This window comes from Morus notabilis, unplaced genomic scaffold (assembly GCF_000414095.1).
Source record: "Morus notabilis unplaced genomic scaffold, ASM41409v2 Scaffold363, whole genome shotgun sequence".
Taxonomy (NCBI): domain Eukaryota; kingdom Viridiplantae; phylum Streptophyta; class Magnoliopsida; order Rosales; family Moraceae; genus Morus; species Morus notabilis.
The window spans coordinates 273,548-296,445 of record NW_010360145.1 but is presented as its reverse complement, the minus strand read 5'-3'; the positions used below and the strand labels follow the sequence as shown (position 1 = coordinate 296,445).

At 37.3% G+C, this 22,898-nt stretch overlaps 1 pseudogene; it reads right to left on the bottom strand.

Moving 5' to 3' along the window:
* Window positions 1-9,857: 9,857 nt before the first annotated feature.
* LOC112091192 lies at window positions 9,858-16,570 on the bottom strand (annotated as a pseudogene).
* Window positions 16,571-22,898: the final 6,328 nt, after the last annotated feature.

The following is a 22,898-nucleotide window of genomic DNA, read 5'->3' as shown; positions in this document are numbered from 1 at the left end:
TATATAAAATTCATGACCGCCCATTCAAAAATACTATTTCAATAACTATACAAATGGATAGATTGACAATCTTATTAATTAAAAACACTCTTAATAGAGAGTTTAAAAATGCTCATTTTTTATAATTACTTCAAAGGGGATGACGTGGCAAATAATAATGGGAGAATGAGACAAATAACATATTTGTGTGGACTAATAAAAATTTAGTTTAATTACAAAAATTTTCCTTAAATTATATCATTTATAATTGTAATACCCCGGAGAATTAAATGTGATTAATTAAGGTAATTGAGATTTATTAGTGTGCCTAATCTGAATTAATTAATAAATGTTTCTGACATGTAATTTAAATAATTCTAAGGTATTTAAATATTCTCAGTAATTTTATTTTAACCCAGAAGTGTGTATGGGCGCATTTCTGGACTGTCATTTTAAATTTTATGACACTTGTCCTTTTTTTCTTTTTCCTTTTTCTTTTCTTTTCCCTTCCTTTCCTTTTTCCTCTCTCCTTCCCGTGCACTCTCTCTTTCTCTCTCTCACTCTCACTCTCTCTCTCTCTCCCACTCCTGTTCAAAAATCTCCCATTTTGCCTCAAATCAAAACCGGATCTCGAACCAAAGAGGAATTTCAAAGAGTTTTCAACATCAAGAGAAGGATTCGAGGTAAGATTACTGAAAGAACCTCTCTTGAATCTCAAGTTTTCAGATTTTAAAACTTATTTTGGTTCAAAACTGATTTTGGTGGATTTTGAGTAAAACTAGGGTAGAAATTGGAGATCTTGGGTTCTTTGAACTTGATTTAGTGCCTAGAACCCGGATCTAGTGGTTGTCCCTTGAGATATCTTTATTTGGGACTGAATTTGCAGGTTTTCAGACTGATTTTGTGAGTTTTCTCACACTGGGGCGTTCTTCACCGGTCGACCTGTGCGGTCGACCGGATTGCATTGGCCTGACCGGTCGACCGGATTGCACACCACCAATCGACCGGTGGTGTTGCACTACTCTGTCACTGGTCGACCAGTGTACACAGGGTTTGACCTCGTTTGGCCTGAAAATGTTGTTTTGACCTCTGTTTTCGAGGAGGACCCAAAATAACTTCATTTGGGGACCTAGAGTAGATGGATTAGCATCTTTAATCCATGTTTTGAGATTGAAAACCCTTGGAATGATGATTTGAAACTTGAAAATTGATTAGGGCTCACTAATAGAAAATCAAAGGATATGATTGAAATTGAATTACTTTAGGAATGAGAATTTAATCCTAAAGTATTGTCTTGTATCAATGTTAGCTGAGGACTCGGATTGAGTAGCTTGAGGAAGCAGAAGCCGGAATAGTGCGCCGCTAGCCACAGGTTTGATAATTACAAGGCAGGATTTCTATCTCTTTTCTTGTGAGCATGTTTTCAAAAGGATTTTGGCCTTGCAAATGTTTTAAAGAAAGGGGCTTGTTTGCGAAAGAAAAGTATTTAAAATCCATGGCTTGTGTAGTTCATGGTACCCATGGCTTGTTATAGTACATGGGACCATGGCTTGTTGAAGTTCATGGGACTCATGGCTTGTGTAGTTCATGAGTTTATAACAAACGATTTCGTAAAGTTTAATGAATGATTTCTTAAAATAAGAGATCTTGCGAACTAGTAAACTGGTTGATGGCCAAGATAGGATGTAGAGAGTGCATCCTTGGGGGCAGGACCCGAAACCCCGGGGGTATGGCTTGTGCACGTGGTTGTGTAAGTAATTTATCTTAGTATGAATTACTTGCTGATGCCTGTAATACAGATATATTTTCATATATATATTTTCTTGAGAAAAAGGATGTGAGGTTCCGAGTGTTGTGTCAGGACTGAATGTCTTATTTTATTTACTTATCCATTTATTTATTTACTCACTCATTTATTTATTCATTTATTTATAAAGTTATTTCAAATTATATCATACTGGGCCTTTCGCTCACGTTTCTATGTTTTAAATGTATTGAACCCCTCTCAGGCGACTCTAGGAGCGGTGCTGAGTAGCTGGATTACTTGCTACTGTTCGATCAAGTGAGGATTGTGTTCATTCTCTTGAAAATATGTAAGGATTTATAAGCTCTGATATTTGAATTACTAGACTGTGAATGATGTCTGTGATGTAATGATTTATTTACATGTCATGTATGTACGGTAAAGAGATCCTATGGATAGATCCTGTGTTTAGTATAGTGTGTGAGGCTTGAGTTTTAGTCTCTCCCTTGCGATTTATTTTAATTAAGTGTGGGGCTCGTTGGAAATTTCCTTTATTGTCATGCGTTTAACCCCTAATCGAGCTCCACGTCACCGACCCCTGCTTCGGGGTGTGACAGAGTGGTATAAGAGCCCTAGGTTAAGAATCCACAGGATTGTACATACATGTGTGACATCAGGAATCTACTGAATAGTCTAGTTTCTTTTCAGATAAAGGAAATGCCGCCGCGTCGTCGTAGGTCAGTTAACAATCTAGCACCACAGAACCAGGAGTTCGTGGATGCCATGTATGCTACTTTCCAAGGAATGGCCACTCGAGATCAGAATAAGTGACCGGCCGAGGATAGGAAGCAGGTCATTTTTGAGAATTTAGACGTGCTCCAATCCCCACGTTCAATAGTGAAGGATGACCCTAGGAAGCAGAGTACTGGTTTGATTCGAATTCGCGGTGTATAAGATGGAAGGTCAAGCAAGCACATGGTGGAAGCAAGTGAGAAGAAGGCTTGATGTTTCAGGAATGACTTGGGAATAGTTTGAAGTTCTCTTTAATGAGCAATACTTCCCTCAGAGTTACCGGGATAAAAAAGTGATGGAATTTATGTCCTTGCTTCAAGGTGACATGTCGGTGAGGGAGTATGAGGTGAAATTCAATGATTTGTCCCACTTTGCGCCATCTCTTGTGGAGTCTGAGCATTTGCAATGCTTGAAATTTGAGAAGGGTCTCAAGAATTCTGTAAGGAGACCCTTAATGGCTTTAAGGATCCGAAATTTTCGAGACCTGGTGGCTGCTGCTACAAGCGTGGAATAAGACAATCTGGCATATCAGCAGAGTAAGGAAGCAGCTGGTCAAGTTTCTGCTTCAGAGGGGGGCCACAGCAGAGTGGTAAAAGAAACTGCAATCAGGGACAGATTAGCGGGAAAATGATCAGTGGTGGCAGTAGTTCCTTTGGAAGTGACACGAGTGGTCCCTACAGTCCCAAGTGTCATTATTATGGGCAAGTTGGCCACATTAGGAGGAACTTTCCAAATCAGAATCAGCCGCCGACTCAGCCATCTCAGAGTGAGGCTTCTTCTGGTCAAGGAAGACCACCGCAATTTGTGCCACCTTATCAGCCGCAACTGTCGATACCATACCCTCCTGTGCCAACCCACCGTCCGCCTCAATATTCACAGTTTCGGCCTCAGGTGCCGGGACCGGTGCAGATACCTCCACCGCAACAATATAGGTCATGGACACAACGGCCCAATATTGGTGATAAAGGAAAATAAAAAGCGCATGGACAAGCGTGTACCCTGACAAGAGGCAGTTTTGGAGGCCAGGCTAGTAACACGGTGGTTAAGGGTATGATTATAATCTCTCATTCATTTGCACATGTACTGTTCGATACTGGTGCTACTCATTCTTTCATTTCAAGTTCTTTTGTTCAAACTTTGAAATTGAAATCCGAGAGCTTGGAAACCCCAATGATGTTGAACTCCCTACTGGGATGTGTGGAGGTAGCTAGTGTATGCAAATCGTGTGAAATCACGATTGGAGGTGAGCGATTGAGAGCTGACCTGATAATCCTTCTGATGAGTCTGTTTGACGTGGTATTCAGAATGGATTAGTTGTCAAAATATGGTGCAATTGTTAATTACTACCGTAGAAGAGTGACCTTAGTGACAAACTCTAGAGCGGTGATTGCTTATCAAGCAGACATGAATCCAGTCCTGGAAGAACGACTGTTGAAATACAGCGTTGGGGGACGTAGGAATCTAGCTTGTTTCTCTTTCCTTCTCACTCTAGAAGGTGAACCAGAGGTAACAGGAGGTAATGTGGGAATTCCTGTGGTGGATGAATTCGTGGATGTATTTCCTGATGAGCTACCCGGTTTACCGCCGAATCGGGAGATTGAATTCTACATTGATTTAGTTTCGGGAACGGCACCTATCTCTATTCCTCCATATCAGATGGCACCTGCTGAAATGAGAGAATTAAGAAAGCAGCTCGAGGAGCTAGCAGAAAAGGGGTATGTAAGGAATAGTACTTCCCCTTGGGGTGCACCGGTGTTGTTTGTGAAGAAGCACGACGGATCACTCCGGTTGTGCATTGACTATCGTCAATTGAATAGGGTAACTGTGAAGAATAAATATCCACTGCCGAGGATCGATCAGTTATTCGATCAGTTAGGTGGATCACAGTATTACTCTAAGATTGACTTGAGGTCAGGATACCACAAGCTCAAGATCAAGGAGGAAGACATTCCGAAAACTGCTTTTAGAACTCAGTATGGACACTTCGAGTTCTTGGTAATGCCTTTCGGGCTGACGAATGCCCCGGCTGCGTTTATGGATCTAAGGAACCGTGTCTTCCAGCCGTACTTGGATCAGTTTGTGATTGTCTTCATCGATAACATACTGGTTTATTCGAAGACTTGGGAAGAACATAAGCAGCATTTGAGAATTGTTCTTCAGACTCTTCGTAAACACCAATTGTATGCGAAGAAGGAGAAATGTGACTTCTGGCTGACGGAAGTGAAGTTCCTTGGCCATGTGATATCAGGACAAGGAATTTCTGTGGACCCTTCCAAGATCAAAATTGTGCTACAGTGGGAAAGGCCGAAGAATGTGACGGAGATTCACAGTTTCCTCGGACTAGCAGGATACTATCGGCATTTCGTGAAGGACTTCTCGAGCATCGCTGCACCGATGACTCGGTTGACCAGGAAGGAAGTCAGATTTGAATGGGACGCTGAGTGTGAACATGCCTTCCAGGAATTGAAGGCAAGACTGGCCAGCGTACCAGTTCTGATTATACCCAATAGTGAGGGGCAATACGAGGTGTATTCTGACGCCTCGGGAGTGGACTTGGCTGTGTCTTGATGCAAGGTGGACATGTTGTAGCCTATGCATCCCGCCAACTGAAACCGCATGAACGGAACTACCCCACTCATGATTTGCAGTTAGCAGCGGTGATATTTGCTCTGAAGATATGGAGATGTTATCTCTATAGAGCAAGGTTCCAGGTCTTTTCTGATCATAAGAGTCTGAAGTACTTGTTTACTCAGAAAGATCTGAACCTCAGGCAGAGGAGATGGGTGGAGTATATGGAAGATTATGACTTCACGATACAGTATCATCCAGGAAAAGCTAATGTGATAGCTAATGCCCTTAGCCGGGAGGCTACAGGAATTATGGCGTCATTAGCTTTAGAAGACTAGAAAATGACTGAAGTTGTGAGCGAGTATGGACTTCAGTACCACGAGGATTATAACCAGGCAATGGTGTATAATCTGATCTCCACACCGGCCCTTGTGCAACAAGCCAGGCAAAATTAATAGTAAGATCCTCATCTCCAAGGAATCTGGATTCGAATCCAAAATGGAGAGTAACTCGAGGATTAGAGAATCTGAGAGGATAGGGCATTGTACTTTCGTGACCACCTAGCTGTTTCTAAGGTGGATGAAATAAAGAAGACGATTCTTCATGAGGCTCATAAATTGAGGTACGCTATTCATCTTGGTAGCACCAAAATGTACCAGGATCTAAAGCGGCAGTACTGGTGGAGAGGTATGAAGAAAGACGTTCGTGAGTACGTCTCAGAATGTGTAACTTGTCTCCAGATTAAAGTTGAGTACCAGAAGCTAGCATGAGAGTTACAGTCTTTACCTGTTCCGGGATGGAAATGGGAACACATCACAATGGATTTTTTTATGGGACTACCGAGAACTGAGCATAAGCACGATGGCATCTGGGTGGTGGTGGACAGGTTGACGAAATATATGCATTTCATACCTTTTCGTGCAACGTATTCTCATAAGGTTCTGACAGAGTTGTACCTGGAGCATGTCGTGATGCTCCACGGAGTGTCGTTGTCGATCACGTCCGACCGTGACAGTCGTTTTAATGCAAGGTATTAGAAAAGTTTCCAGGAAGCCATGGGAACATAATTGAACTTCAGCACCGCGTTTCATCCTCAGACTAATGGGCAATCTGAAAGAGTTATTCAGATTCTGGAGGATATGCTTCGTGCTTGTATTCTGGATTTTGGTGGAAACTGGAAGAAATACTTGCACCATGCTAAGTTTGCGTACAATAACAGCTATCAGGCAAGTATCGGTATGGCATCATTTGAAGCTTTCTATGGTCGTCCTTGTAGGTCACCCGTGTGTTGGCTGGAACCAGAGGATCGACTGACGACTGGACCGGAAGTCATACAAGAGAACAACGAGAAGATAGTTGTGATTCGGGATCGATTGTTAACAGCCCAAAGTCGTCAGAAGAGTTATGCGGATAGAAGGCGTAGACCTTTGGAGTTTCAGGAAGGCAACTTTGTTCTGTTAAAGGTTTCTCCGCGCAAAGGAGTTGTTCATTTTGGTGTGAAGGGAAAACTTACTCCAAGGTATGTGGGACCATTCCCGATCATGCAATGAGTCAGAGTTGTGGCGTATCACCTGGCCTTACCGCCTGAGTTATCTCATGTGCATAACGTGTTACATGTCTCCATGCTTCGGAAATGTCAACCTGAGCCAGAAACAGTGGTGCAATGGTATGACGTTCTGATACAATATGACATGACACACGAGGAGGCACCCGTTCAGATTCTTGATCGTAAGATGAAGAGCTTGCGTCATCGTGAGATTCCATTAGTGAAAGTACTATGGCAGCACCATGGAGCTAAGAAAGCGACATGAGAGCTTGAAACGACCATGTAGGAGCGTTATCCGCATCTGTTTGCACTTTAAGGTAAGTCCTAATTTCGAGGATGAAATTCCTTAAGGGGGGTAGAGTTGTAACACCCCGGAGAATTAAATGTGATTAATTAAGATAATTGAGATTTATTAGTGTGCCTGATCTGAATTAATTAATAAATATTTCTGACATGTAATTTAAATAATTCAAAGGTATTTAAATATTCTCAGTAATTTTATTTTAACCCAGAAGTGTGTATGGGCGCATTTCTGGACTGTCATTTTAAATTTTGTGACACTTGTCCTTTTTTTTCTTGTTCCTTTTTCTTTTCTTTTCCCTTCCTTTCCTTTTTCCTCTCTCCTTCCCGTGCACTCTCTCTCTCTCTCTCACTCTCATTCTCGAACTCACTCTCTCTCTCTCCCTCTCCCGTTCAAAAATCTCCCATTTTGCCTCAAATCAAAACCGGATCTCAAACCAAAGAGGAATTTCAAAGAGTTTTCAACGTCAAGAGAAGGATTCGAGGTAAGATTACTGAAAGAACCTCTCTTGAATCTCAAGTTTTCAGATTTTAAAACTTATTTTGGTTCAAAACTGATTTTGGTGGATTTTGAGTAAAACTAGGGTAGAAATTGGAGATCTTGGGTTCTGTGGACTTAATTTAGTGCCTAGAATCCGGATCTAGTGGTTGTTCCTTGAGATATCTTGATTTGAGACTAGATTTGTAGGTTTTTAGACTGATTTTGTGAGTTTTCTCGTACTGGTGTGTTCTTCACCGGTCGACTTGTGCGGTCGACCGGATTGCATTAGCCTGACCGGTCGTCCTGTCCGGTCGACCGGATTGCACACCACCGGTCGACCGGTGGTGTTGCACTGCTATGTCACCGGTCGACTGGTGTACACGGGGTTTGACCCCGTTTGGCCTAAAAATGCTGTTTTGACCTCTGTTTTTTAGGAGGACCCAAAATAGCTTCATTTGGGGACCTAGAGTAGATGGATTAGCATCGTTAATCCATGTTTTGAGATTGAAAACCCTTGGAATGATGATTTGAAACTTGAAAATTGATTAGGGCACACTAATAGGAAATCAAAGGATATGATTGAGATTGAATTATTTTAGGAATGATAATTTAATCCTAAAGTATTGTCTTGTATCAATGTTAGCTGAGGACTCAGATTGAGTGGCTTGAGGAAGCGGAAGCCGGAATAGTGCGCCGCTAGCCACAGGTTTGATAATTACGAGGTATGATTTCTATCTCTTTTCTTGTGAGCCTGTTTTCAAAAGGATTTTGGCCTTGCAAATATTTTAAAGAAAGGGGCTTGTTTGCGAAAGAAAAGTATTTAAAACTCATGGCTTGTGTAGTTCATGGTACCCATGGCTTGTTGTAGTACATGAGACCATGGGTTGTTGTAGTTCATGGGACTCATAGCTTGTGTAGTTCATGAGTTTATAACAAACGATTTCATAAAGTTTAATGAATGATTTCTTAAGATAAAAGATCTTGTGAACTGGTAAACTGGCTGATGGCCAAGATAGGATGTGGAGAGTGCATCCTTGGGGCCAGGACCCGAAACTCCGGGGTATGGCTTGTGCACGTGGTTGTGTAAGTAATTTATCTTAGTATAAATTACTTGCTGATGCATGTAATACGAATATATTTTCAGATATATATTTCCTTGAGAAAAAGGATGTGAGGTTCCGGCTATTCTGTCGGGACTAAATGTCTTATTTTATTTACTTATCCATTTATTTATTTACTCGCTCATTTATTTATTCATTTATTTATAAAGTTATTTTAAATTATATCCTACTGGGCCTTTCGCCCACGTTTCTATGTTTTAAATGTATTAAATCCCTCTCAGGCGACTCTAGGGGCGGTGCGAAGTTGCTGGATTACTTGCTACTGTTCGATCAAGTGAGGATTGTGTTCATCCTCTTGAAAATATGTAAGGATTTGTAAGCTCTGATATTTGAATTACTAGACTGTGGATGATGTCTGTGATGTAATGATTTATTTACATGTCATGTATGTACGATAAAGAGATCATGTGGATAGATCATGTGTTTAGTACAGTGTGATAGGCTTGAGTTTTAGTCTCTCCCTTACGATTTATTTTAATTAAGTGTGGGGCTCGTTGAGAATTTGCTTTATTGTCATGCGTTTAACCCCTAATCGAGCTCCACGTCACCGACCTCTGCTCCGGGGCGTGATAATAATACTTTGTCTCCTGAGTTTTAAAACTTAACATTTATTTTTTCTGAACAATGAAATATCAATAAAAAAAAACCCCTTATATTAGGTTTTTTAAAGGAAATTCACATTTTATTTGTTATTTTAGAGTATTTTAGTAGGTTTATGGTTTAAAATTTAGTTTGAATTTAAAACTAATTCAAATTTGAACTTTTAGATGTTTTTTCACAACTCAAATTATATTGCTACAGTGTTTTCTCTAATAAAAATTCAAAATCAACTTTTTCGCTACAGTGTTGTTCTCTCACATCAACTTGAGTTGTGAAAAGAACAACCCTTTTAATTATGATACATTTGTTATTGATTGAATATAAGTTAAAAATTTTATGAATGTTTTTTTTTTTGTAGAATAAAAAAATTTATGAAGTTTTTTTTAATATTTAAATTAGTTTAAATTCAAATTAAATTCTAAACCATAGAATTATTAAAATACCCTCAAACTAAAAAATTAAATGCCAATGTTAGTTAAAAACCTAAGCATTTTTATTAGCATTTCATCATTTAGAAAAATAAATGTTACGTTTTAAATATCAGAAAATAAGGAATTGCATGGAGTATAATTCAAGAGGAATTTTTGTAATTATTATAGCAGAAATGTGGAGTAATAGAAATTAATCAAATATTTTACACCAAATTTTTCAAAATCCAAAAAATACCACTGCACGCCTTGTCTTTCCTCTCTCTTCCTGGGACCATGAGCTACAGCTCTATCTGGGCTATTGGGCAACTCGTTCGGAAGTCGTCGCCGTTGGAGAAGTCTCGCGCGTCACTAATTGCTTCTCCGCAATGGACGACGGCAAAGTCTTCTCAGTATCAACGTCACTGTCGTAAATCTTCAACAAGGACTGTGACGAGGTCCTCTCGTCATCAACGTCACAGTCGTAAAAAGTCAACGCAGATGACAACGGAGGCACATTTGTGGTGCCGACTTCCGAACGCGAATGGCGTTGCTCCGTTGTGAATCTCTATCGCGAATAATGAAACAAAGAAAGGGCGTGCATGAGAGATAACGACAGAGAGTGAGTGAGAGAGTATGAGAGGGATAGATAGATATAGAGGGTGCGAGATATAAAGGAGAATCAAAGGAGATAAATTATGCTTTGGGTAAATTAATTAATTCGACTTTTTTTAAAAAATTCCTGTAAATTATTAAAAACATTTATAACATAAGGGATATCAAAGCTATAGCTGTTCACGATCTGTTTCGGTCCTAAACCGTTAGGTTTCAGATCAAACCATTATTAACAATTTCAAAAAATAAAGACCGGATCATACCGTTTGTGAGATAGGACCTGACCAAACAAACGATCTAATCTAGTTAAACTGCAGTTTGGACCATTAATTTTTGAATAAATGAGACAAATATCTTTTATATAAATCAAGATTTTTAACCCTTACACTCATATGTTTACTCTTGATTAATACATTTTTAATCAAAGGGTACTAATTAAAAATAAAGAGTAAAAATAACGACTCATGCACTCTTAAGAGTGACTTCAGTAATTCTCTCAGATTTTTTTTTAAATACAAATTAATGAAATTATCTGTCAAATAATACATATCATCCTTTAAAATTAACATTCGACAAACACAGACAAAGTATTTTTTTTTTTTAAATCTCTTGATTTTATCATGAAAAATTGGTATGGAAGGCCATTGATTTATTATGTATGCGTTTTTCCCTAATCAATTTCATTATGTTGCTTAGTTCATTGTATATAGCATTCAGTGTTATGTATCATTAAAAATGTATTGGATGAATATTCTTTATATTCTTTATTTTGTGTGCTGAATAATGTTTGATATGAACTTGGTATTGGTCTTAAAAAAAAAAAAAAACGTATTGGAATTTTACAATAATGTAATATGTACGTGCTTGTTGTTCTCAACTTCATTTCTTTCTACACTGCACATCATATATTATGGTGATGCATTAATTATAGGACCAAAATGCGTAAAGTTAGACCAACTTTTTACATTAATAAAGCTCATGTTTCTTAACTCCTATGAATGTTTTTTTCCAACCATTTTGAAGAATTTTTCATGCTTTTTGTTGTGCGGAAAAATATGCTTTGACACGTCGGACGACAACAGCGCTTCACGTGGCCCTGTATAACCACGTCGGCCAAACCGTCGACTCATTATACCGCCGACCTAATAAGACCTCGGCGTTTACTCAACTCACCCACATCAGGGGTCTCATTGAGGTCAACCGTGTAAAGGGCGGCGCCTAGTCCAGTTCTCATCGGGGCTCATGAAGCCGACCGCATATATAGAAGGCCAGCTAGAAGCCAACCGTATAAACGTGGGACCCCCTGAGGAAACGTGTGCGCTTGGAAGAAGTCTGTAATGCAGGCATTAATTACAAGTACTTAAACCATCCACAACTGGACGGTGGAGGGTTACAGGGAGTGCAGAGCCGTAATGAAGGACTAATTAGATGAATGAACAGTCTAAAAGGCGATTAACTGGCTATGGGTCTAGGCCCATAGGATGGCAGGCACTCGAGTGGAGGTCTACAGAGAGGTCTACAGAGGAAAACTGCCCATGAAGTAAACTTGGGCTATAAAAGAGGGGTAAAGCCCCAAGCTCAGGGGTTCTTCTTTTCTTTTTCACATGTAATTGGAGAACAGAAAATACATACAACGAAACAGTGGATGTAGCTCTTGATTAACAGAGTGAACCACTATAAACCCTGTGTGTCTTCACATTTGAGTATCGCTTTTCGTGTATTCTCCACCGCAAAAGTATAACATACACTTCACAGTATCAATTACACTTTCACAATCAAATTTTGGCCGGTAACCTCACGGGATACCAGAAGGTAACCCGGCGTAACCCAATTGACGAAATTTGACCGTCAACACTTTGTAAGTGTGCTTTTCAAGTGCATCATTGTGGGAAATAAAAGTTGGGAAAATTTCATTTTGGTACCTACTGTTATATCAAAATTTGAGTTTAGTATATTCTGTTTTTGAACATTTCATGCCGGTACCTCGGAGTCATTTCTTAGGATACGAAAAGATAAAATTCCCCTTATTACAAAAATTCATATGTTGGACAGAATTTTAGAAGAAAAAATTAAAAAAAAAAGATTTTGAAGAGAGTAATTTTTAAAAAATGATTATGCTTTACAAGTATAATAATTTTTTAAATCTGAGTATATGAATTTTTATAATAAGGGCAATTTTATCCTTTCGTGTCTCAAAAAAATTAGTCTTAAGGTACTAAAAAATAATTTTTAAAATGTCGAGATACTGACATAAAATTTTCAAAAACAAAGGACACCAAACTCAAATTCCAATATAACAGAGGGTACCAAAATAAAATTTTCCTAAAAAACTTAATACCAAATGATTTGGAGAGAAACATTTTGTACCATGCATGTGTTTGTCGAAATGCTTAAGGAAAAAATTGTTTTTTTATTTATTATTTTAAATAATGTATATATATTCTTTACGGTCCTGTTAGAAAAAATTGCAAACCGGACCGGATGTTAAAAAAATGGTCCGATCCAATTTTAAATTGTTTATTAACGGTGCTGACGTGAAACCAAATTAACGGTCTAAAAACCGTCGATTTAGTTTGAACAAACAGTTTGAAGTGAACCTTGCACAGCCCTAATTATAAAAGACAAGCTTGAAATTATTATTCAAAACTTTTATAATGCGTACTGATGAAACAAACATGGGCTAAATAATTTAAGAGTGTAACTTTAATCTTTTAGTTGACTTAATAAAAAGACCATTCAATTAGAGAATAATTATTTAGCCTGTTTAGTTTATAGATTTGATCAAAAATTCAAATATTTTTTTGTAGAAATATTTGAATTGTAATTTAAATCTGTAAAATAAACGGGTCAATTGAAACTCATAGTGTGGGTTTATTTGCTTTTTCTTGCTAGCTTTATTTTTTTTCCAGAATGAGTTGACTTTCGTCAGGCGTTCGGCCTCTTCTTCGCAGATAAGCTCCTCTTGCCTCTTCAGTGCAACAGCTTCCTCGTAGGCAACTTCAATTTTGTTGCCGCATAAATTAGGAAAATAATTACAACATTTAAAAAAGTAAGCATTTATAAGCATTACTAGGATTCTATAACTATACACAATGAAAAGGCATCAGCCAGATCTTTCACCAAGGCACATTTCATTCATGAGGCGGACAAAGTAGCAAGTTACTTCGGCCGCGTATGTGCCTTTTCCTACTAAGGAAGTTCCTTAGCATGCTTAACGCACTAATGAAAAACCGCTTCCAGTTTGCAGCTGATGAAAGCCTGTCCTTTCATTACAGGTATCGGGGTAATATGCTTCGGGACAACCTCGGCCACATGGGCTAATAACTTTATTTCAAACCAAATGTTATCAACGCACAACTATAATGGCAAAAGATGTGTTAGCAGAAAGCCCATACTGCAAGAAACCATTTGCCATAGTAAAGAAACTATGCTTGCTACCTTAAATGGCACTCCAATTGCCTAAGGCGGAGGCAAAGTTTCGTTAAGAGTAAGTTTAGTTGGAGGAAGAAGTGGAGCGAGGACGAGTGGTGATGGGAGAGGACCCTCTCCATCTTTTGGTTGGAAGGAGGAGGGAAAGGTGACGAGAGATAGAGGGAGAAAGTCCCCTCTGGGCTCACCATTTAGAAGGATTCAGTAAATCCATAAAATTTAAGTTAAAAACACTGTTATACCTTCTAAAAGAAATTATTATTAAGTTGTTAAATGGAAAATATAGTAATAAGACGTATAATTATAATTCATCGTTTCAACTCTTTTTTCATCATACCAAATAACATAAATAATAACTATAATTCTCTTCATCTTTTATATTCCCACCTCTCTAACTTTCTTCGTCCTTCCTATTCTTCATCCATTTTACCAAACGGAGCAAGGTAACTCCTAATGGGAAGGAAACTAAGAGAGAGCAAATGCAAGAGACTTCTAAAATGTAAGTGAAACTAGAGAACAATCTGTAGAAGGCTAAACAGAGCATTATTATGAAAATAAAGAATAAAAACATTTTCATTTTATAGAACATAATACCTAAAAATATAAGAAATGACAAACATCTTAAAGACTCCTACAACCCAATTCCGTAAGCCGCTTTTCATCTTGCTCAAAAGAATCATCCTTGAAGTCCACCCTAAAGGTTCCATCCTGATGGGGAATTAAAATCATCAAAGATACAATATTTTTAAGACTCCCTAACTTCTACTTGAGGCATAGAGAAACACAATAACAGCAAATTCAAATACATTTGCCGCATTTGGAGTTATTCTTGTTTTTATTTTTTACGTTTTTCAAGAAAGAAAAAATAAAAATGATTTTAAAACAACGTTTGGCACAATTAAAGATAAAAAAATAAAAATAAAAATGATTTTTTAGTTTAGTGTAAAATTGGAGAAAAATGAAAAACGATTTTTTGTTGTTTTTCATTTTTTATTTTCGCTTTCTCCTCTCTCGAACAAAGAGAGAGACATTAATATGTTTTTTATACTAAAAATAATCTCTTGATAAAACTACCAAACACATTTTTAAAAATAATTCTGTCAGAGATTAAAAACGTTTTCATTTCTATTTTCATACAAAAAATAAAAAATTATTTTAAAACGAATTCTAAACGCATCCATTATATCCTCAACAACTATGTGAGGGTGACGGCTAAATGAATTAAAAAGAGCTTTATTTTATCAGCAGTAAATCCAAGTACTTGAAATCGAATCCCGTCTTGACTAAGGTTGGGAATTTTTAACCCGTCAATAAAAATAACATACTCAACAACTAGGAGAATAGCCAACTACAAAAAATAAGTTCCTTGGAAACAAAAATTACTGTGAACCAACCTTGGTGAGGTTCTGAGAATCCTTTCCATCTTCAAGAGGTAACGATTCCATGGCAGCACTTTCAAGTAACAATACAACATACTCCAAAACGAATGTATCTTTCTCAACGAAGTAGCGGTGCTGGCATCTCTTTAGCTTCTAGCAGTTTAACCCCATTCGTTTCGCCCGTAGGCTGGTCTCCAAGAGCCTTTAGTCCACTGGACAAGGTGTCCATTAACAAAGGAGACGTGACTTCTTTCTCAAGAAAAAATTGCTTAACAACTTTTAGGATCGTCTTAGTCTTCTCCCTCGACAGATTGTGCTTAGAATTTTGGTCAATTTCCAACCAGAATGAACAAAAACTGCAACACCATCTCAAACAGATTGTATCATAAATTATAGCAAAAGCACCTGATGACTTGAATTTGAGCCTCTATTGTAAGTATGTCGGCATCAATAAACCCACCATGCCACAACCTTGGCAGCTCCATATATTTTTTCCATCCCCAGTCATGTTCTTTCTTCCAGAATCGATGTAGTACCCGTTCGATTCGTTCATTCGAGTTGAAATGTAATGTTGTGTGAGAGTTTTTTACTGTAATAAAAAAGTTATATGTGATTGTTTCTGATAGCTTTTTACTATAACAAAACTCGAATTCTGAACTCGAATTTATAAAAAGAACGGGGCCGTAATGTACCTGCAAAATTTGCAGTTGGTCAAGCCTCCTTGCTTAACATGTTGAAAATACACACCAAAACAACTTAAGGCCCATTTAGTTCACTGACTTGAACCCGTAATTCTGATTATACTCTCTCACAATAAATTTAAGTAAGGGTTCTCTCACAAAGTTTGAATTCAGAATCAAAGTCATTGACTTGACCTATGAACCAAATGGGCTCTTGACCAACCAACCAGAATATTTTGTTTTCTTGGGATCTTTATTCACCACAGCTATATATACTGCGCAAAATGACTCCAACCTGATTCACAAAAAACTAACAAATTAGAAAACTGCATCGCGAGGAAACATCAATATCATTAAACCAAACTACGTTTTTAATAATCAAACCTGGAAGAAGTTTCTCATGATCAGCAACGCAGAGAAACAGAGAGAGATGATTGTTAACATCACAGCCTTGGGGATAGATCAAGAGGTACCTAGGAACCGATGCAAAGTGCTTAGGTGAAGAAAATTAAAGAACTAATAAATGTGGCAATTTTCCGTCATTTATATATTTTTTAAGCCACGTGCATTTGAAGCCTATTCATATACGAACAACAACAAAAAAACATGCAAAGAAAAACGACAATCACTATTATCAATGTCCAATAGCATATAAGAACTTTTACACTGCACCATGCAACAATTTTCATTGAAATGCATGAAAATAGTATGCGAAACAATTAAAATCATAATTGGAGGAAAAGAAGAAGAATAAATATTTAAAAGGAAAAATAACGCATGACAAAATGATTCATAACAAGAGTCAGAGTCATAGACCCATACCATTTGTGGCCGCCAACCTCGAATGCAATACTACGAATTTCCCTCAAGTAAATCTGAGAAAATTTCTCTATCTTACAGTTGTTTGGACATGGGAATGGAATAGCCATTCGCCATACCCTTGTTTGGTCGGTCTTTCAAGATGGCAATTCCACCAATTTGGTGGAATGGCCTTTCCTAAACAAAATGGATGGAAAGGCTATTCCAACAATATTATCCCCAAGGAAATATTATCAGTTCTGGAACAAAAACTGAACCCATCAACGATCAAGTCCATGCAGCCGCCGCGATCCAGTTCTACGCTATCGCCAACAATGAAGTGCCACGCCTCACCATCACGCTGCGCCCAAATCTGCAACTCAGCCCCTCCATGTGGTTGCCTTTTTTTAGTTACTTTTTTCAATTTTTTATTAAATAATTAATTTAAAAGTTTGGAAAAAAAAATTTGGGAGTTTCTCTAATAAGACTTGAAAAAATAAATTGTCAACCCTTTTCAATTTTTCAGTAGTAAGATCTATATCAAAATTATTTGTTCTACATATATTTTTTAATCTCATATAATTTTGACTAAATTTAACAGTCAAAAATCGGTCATACTTAATTTAAAAATAAGAAGATTCTTTGATACACCGGTATATCGGTAGCTTAGGTTGCCTACCAATTTATTAGCGTAACAGAGAATGTCCCTTAAAAATAAGGGTACTTAAAAATTTCAATCAAATTATTGTTAATCAAACAAAATAATTATGATTCATAATATGATCTTATAGTATCAACCAAACAAAGGAATTATTTTCTTTTTCCATTCTATTCATGTTACCATTACCATTCTATCAGCGTTTTAGTAATGCTAGTAATGCAGCCAAACGTTAACAACGCAAATTACAAATACATCATTGTTGACGGTAGAATTTTGTCAACAAGATTACGCCGGATTACCTCCTGGGGTTCCGTCGGGTTACCGGCCATATTATTGTTATGTATTTAGATTAAGGCTATGAAGCGTTTGTTTAGAATGAATATGATGAGAAATGTAAAAGTAGTGCCTGAATGGCAATAAACACACAGAGATTTTATAGTGGTCCACTCTATAAAATCGAGCTACATCCACTGTATTTTTATTTCTCTTTTGTTCTCAGATTACATAACCACCAAAAAATCCCCTTTTCCCTCTCATGGGCTTTGCCCCTTTTATAGCCTATGGATCACATACTGATCCCTTTTAGACGGACTGGCACAGAGATTTTAATGATGACTTTGCCCCAAGTGGCTTATCATCCTATTTGCCTAGATTATAGCTTGTCAACGCCTTTTATACTGTTCACTCACCCCTTTCGTCCACTATTGTGGCTCTGGGGATCCTTCTTTGATTTCATTGGTCCTCCACAGGCGGTTTATGGGCAAGCAATCATTCCCTGTGTTGCTGACTTTTTCCAAATCCAGACACAATCTGGGGATTTCCCCTTGTCCACTCAAGGGACTTTCTGGGGACGTGGACCCATACTCATGCGGTCTGCTCCTTATGCCTATACAATACAAAGCCAACCGTAGGCTCCCTATCAGTCGACCCTATCACGGTACTTCTAATGCGAACTCATGTAGGTGTCGACCGTATATGGAGTCGACGGTCTCATGAGTTGCTCCATACAATCGGCTTTTTCACCATGTAGAGTTACAGGCGACGACAGCTATCTGACGTGGCTAACACGGGACCACGTGGGGCATTATCGTTGTTCGACGTGTCAACACACATTTTCTCACACAACAATCATCATCATCATCATTGTCATTTGTTTCAGAGGAAGGCGGCAAAGTAGATGGAGACCCCGCCATTTTGCACTCCAAAGATTTCTTCCCCAGCAAGAAACCCACCTACGAATAGAAATTAACACTGAAACATTCCTCACTTTTTCCCTGAAAAATGCATTTATCAAATTAGGCACTCTGAATATAACCCATCCTATCCTTATCTCCTATAAACCTAGTAAGAGAACAGTACAACAAATTTTTATTATTCAACTCCTCACCAACTTGCACCAGACTCTCTAACAAAAGCATCCGCCAAGTTTATTAATTAAGTTTTCACCACCCAAAGAGAACAAACATTCACAATTCTCAAGCCGAAAACAAAAATCAATTGAAAGCAAAAAATTGGGAATCCACTAGATTGAAGCCGAAACAAATTTTACAGAAGCCTATGATACGGAGAGACGGCAATGCAAGAGAGAGAAAAAAGTATTTAAAAAAGCAATAGAGAGAACAAAGGACATCAACCAGATTGAAAGTTTAATATTGGTGAGAGCAGCAGAGAGAGGCGAACCCAAAACAAAAAAAAAACAAAAAAACAAAATATATATACACACACACACACACACACACACACACACAGAGGATCCTATCGGCTGTTTCCTCTGGCCTTTTTCATTTGAGCCGTTCAGATTAGATTTGGTGGACAAGATTAACTGAAGTCATCTATCACGGCCAATAACCAGTTATAGCCGGTTTGGGATATGCTTGGGTTCAAAGAGGGTTTAAATTAGTGAATTTAATTATAACTTTTAAAATTTAATTTTTTTTTTAGAGAAAAATAAGCATTAAAACTATGAGTTTGAACCCATATAAAACTCATATATCAAACACAACTTTAATTCCCACTTAATCAATGGAAAAAATGATTCGTCGTTTATGTTTTCTCATCTCCTTCACTATCCCATAGGGCCTAGGGGTGTACGCAGTGAGTGTACGCAGTCGGTTTGGGCGGTTTTCTTTTGTAGAAACCACCAACCAGACCAAAAAAATTTCTTTTGAATGGTTTGGGATGTTTGAAATTTTGGATTAAAACCAAATTGAACCAAATCACTCATAAGCAGATCGGGCGGTTTGAGCTTAAGATTAAAAAAGTTTTCAATAATTTATAAAAATTATAAAATCGTTAATCCATAAAAATAAAAATAAGATTCAAATTTACAAATATAATTAAAAAATAGCAAATGTCTAAAAGTATATCATTTAAAATTTTAATACAAACCACAAATATATGATATGGTGTATTTTACAAGTGCAGAACCTTTATTATGATCAATAAAAGCTAAAATAAATATAAAAAATATTTTAAAAATAAAAAATTATGTATGTATATTTTTTAGCAGATTATTGGACAGTTTGGAGAGTCTAAACCACAAACTAAACTGCCCAAAAAAATTAGATTAAAAAATTGATCAAACCGCCCAATAATCTAAAAATAATTAACGATTTGGTTCTGTTTAAATTGGATTAGACAGTTTTCGCAGTTTGGTAGATTTTTTGAACACGCCTACTCTCCCACTTAGAGTATGTTTGGTTGGAGGGAGAAATTGAAGGATGAAGAGGGGTGGAAGGAGAGACTAATCACTTGTTTTGTTGGAGGGAGATGAGAGGTGGAGAGATGTGCTCTCTATCATGGCCCATCAAATTAGATTCTTCCATCAATAGAAGAATTTGAGTAATCCATCAAGTTTAATACTAAAAAGATTGTTTTATGCTCTAAACAAATTATTAACAAATAGTTTAAATGGATAATATAATAATTTAACAAATTAGTATCATTCATCATTTTAAATATCTCTATCTTACCAAACAACATGAGCAATTGCCATAATCCTCTTCATCACTGTAACTCTCTTTATCCTTCGTACTCTCCATTCCTCCAACAAAACAGGCTTCTAGGTAGGGGTGGCAATTCGTGTTAACGGGTCGTGTTGAACCCCTCAGTTGACACGAATAGGCCTGACACGAACACGACCCGTTTATTAATCGTGTCAAAATTCAAAACCCAAACACGACCTGTTTATTAGCGAGTTGACACGACACGACACGATTAACTCATTTATTAAACAGGTCATAAACGTGTCGTGTCAACCCGTTAATTACATGTCAACACGTTTACGAAACAGGTCGTAAACGGGTCGTGTCAACCCGTTAATTATCTGTCAACACTTTTATGACCTGATTACTGTCAACACGTTTGAACCTATTTCATAACATATTTCTGAACATATTTCTGAATATGTTTCTCAACCTGTTTAACATGATGTAGAGACATTACATAATCTAAGTTCAAAATTAAAACAAACACATTAAGTCTCTAACAAATTAAAAAATAAACACATAAAAGTCTCACAATTTAGAAAACAAACATACATGATTAATAATTAAATATTTAAATAATTTGATGTAGTGGGGGGACTCCAAGTGCATCATTACGTTCAGGAGAAGTTAATCCCTGTGAGAAAGGCTCCTCTTCTTTCAATGAAAAGTTAAAGATATCTTGTGTAAGATCCTCCACCTCTTCATTGAAATCTACACAAAAATAAATATATATAGATACAAGTTAGTTCAAAATCAATATAGAAAATATACATAATTTAAGTAAGTTTAAAACTACCTTTGTCTCCATATAACCAATCTCTGGTATAAACAAGTGCTTCAACTGTCTTTAGTTTAAGTAAGCTATGAAATGAATCAAGAACTCTACCACCAACACTAAATGTAACTTCAGAAGCAACTGTAGAAACCACAAATCCTTCTCATGGCTTTCTCTAGAAACCACAAAGAGTGATATTTTAAGTTTCATGAAGCTGACCAAAACCACCTAATGGATTTTCTTACCCTACAGCCATATGTTGACTCTGTTTCCAGCTTGGGATCATACAATATGTGGCTTATCCTTCTTCATCAAACTCTTTTTATTTTCAGCAATTGATTATGGTCAGGGTGGTCCTCATTTCTATGAGCAAAATGGGTTTGTTTATAAATCTTTTTGGCACAGTACTTATTGAGTTTCAATTCTATGTCTTCATTATCACGATAAACTATAATTGGTCAAACTTATATAATATGTGGTTGTCCTTTATCTTTCTAGTTTAGGTAAAGGACCGGCTCAAGCAATTTGGGGGCCTTAAGCAACAATTTTAAACGGGCGTTTTTAAAATTTCAAGATATATATTTTCATCTAACTAATTAGGCTTAAATATCAATGACAATGAAAAGGTACATAATCTGTGGTTTTCATCTAACTATAATCTGTGGTTTCTAGAGTAAGCCACGACAAGGAACATATTATCACATGGTTATGCATATTCCAAAGATAAATTAGATCATATCATAAACTTAAACTAAGCCTAATCAATCTTAATCAAGACTACGGTCTCATATCATCACAACAAATAACCATTTCTGCATACAGCAAATCACAGATTCGGTCTCATATCAGAACTACGATCACGTTTCCAAGATGCTTCAAATAACCACAAATATCTACAGAGTAAAATCACATTTCAAACAATCAATAGCATGTACTCAAAAATATTGAACAACAACAGATCAAAATAGTGAAATCACATTTCAAAATGTTAGTCAACCATAAGTCTAGAAAGCCAAAATCAGAGGAACGATGGAGAAGAGAAGAAGGGTTTGCAGGTTTTGATGTGCAAGCAAAAACAACTGAAATCCGAAATACCTGTTTTGGTTTCCGAAGAAGAACAAGCAAAAACAAGTGTTCTGATTTTCTGAATTCGAAATGCCTGAAATCTAAGACGAGAAAAGAAAAGTTATCGAAAAGAAAAAAAAAGTAAACTGAAATCCAAAGGGAAGAAATCCGAAATACCTGTTTGCTTGCAGCGGAGAAATAGGCATCGAGTGGAGAGGAACGGTGGCGAGTGGAGAGGAAAGAAGGTGAGTGGAGAGGAAAGAAGAAGAGGAGAAAGAAGAAGAAACTGGCGTGAGGCGGTGGTCCGGTGGACTGAGAAGCGGCGGAGAGGAGAGTTGAGAGAGAGTGGAGAAGAGAAGAAGGTTTGCTGCTGGGTCTCCTTTTCGAATGTGGGCGGCTGGGGTTGGGGAGATACAAACAAATTAGGGTTAAAAGTTGAATAATATATTAATATTGAAACATTTTTAACCTAGGTAATAAATGGGTAATAAACGGGTTATATAATCGTGTTACCCAAATATGACACGTTTAATATACGGGTTATCGCGGGTCAATTACGGGTTGGCGGGTCAACCTAAAAATTACCCGTTATTTAATCGTGTTTCACGGGTTCGACCTGATTTTGACCCGGACCTATTTATGATAAATCTAAACCCACTAATTTCATACGGGTTTCGAGTCGTGTCGTCGTGTCGATACCCGGATTGCCAGCCTTACTTCTAGGCAATTAGAACATCACAAAAAAAATTTTGCTCAACTCTTCTTCAGAGCTTTCCTCAAAGAAAATAACACCATCCTTCATTTAGTGCACGATTAGAAAATTTTATTCTTTCCTTGATCGTCTTTGGGGAATGCGGTATGGATATAAGTTATATGGTTTTGGTTAGCCTTACTAATTTGTTTCTTTTTCCTTTGTTTATGTGAGATATACAATTCCTTTTTTATTTTATTTTATTTTTTGTTAAATCTGA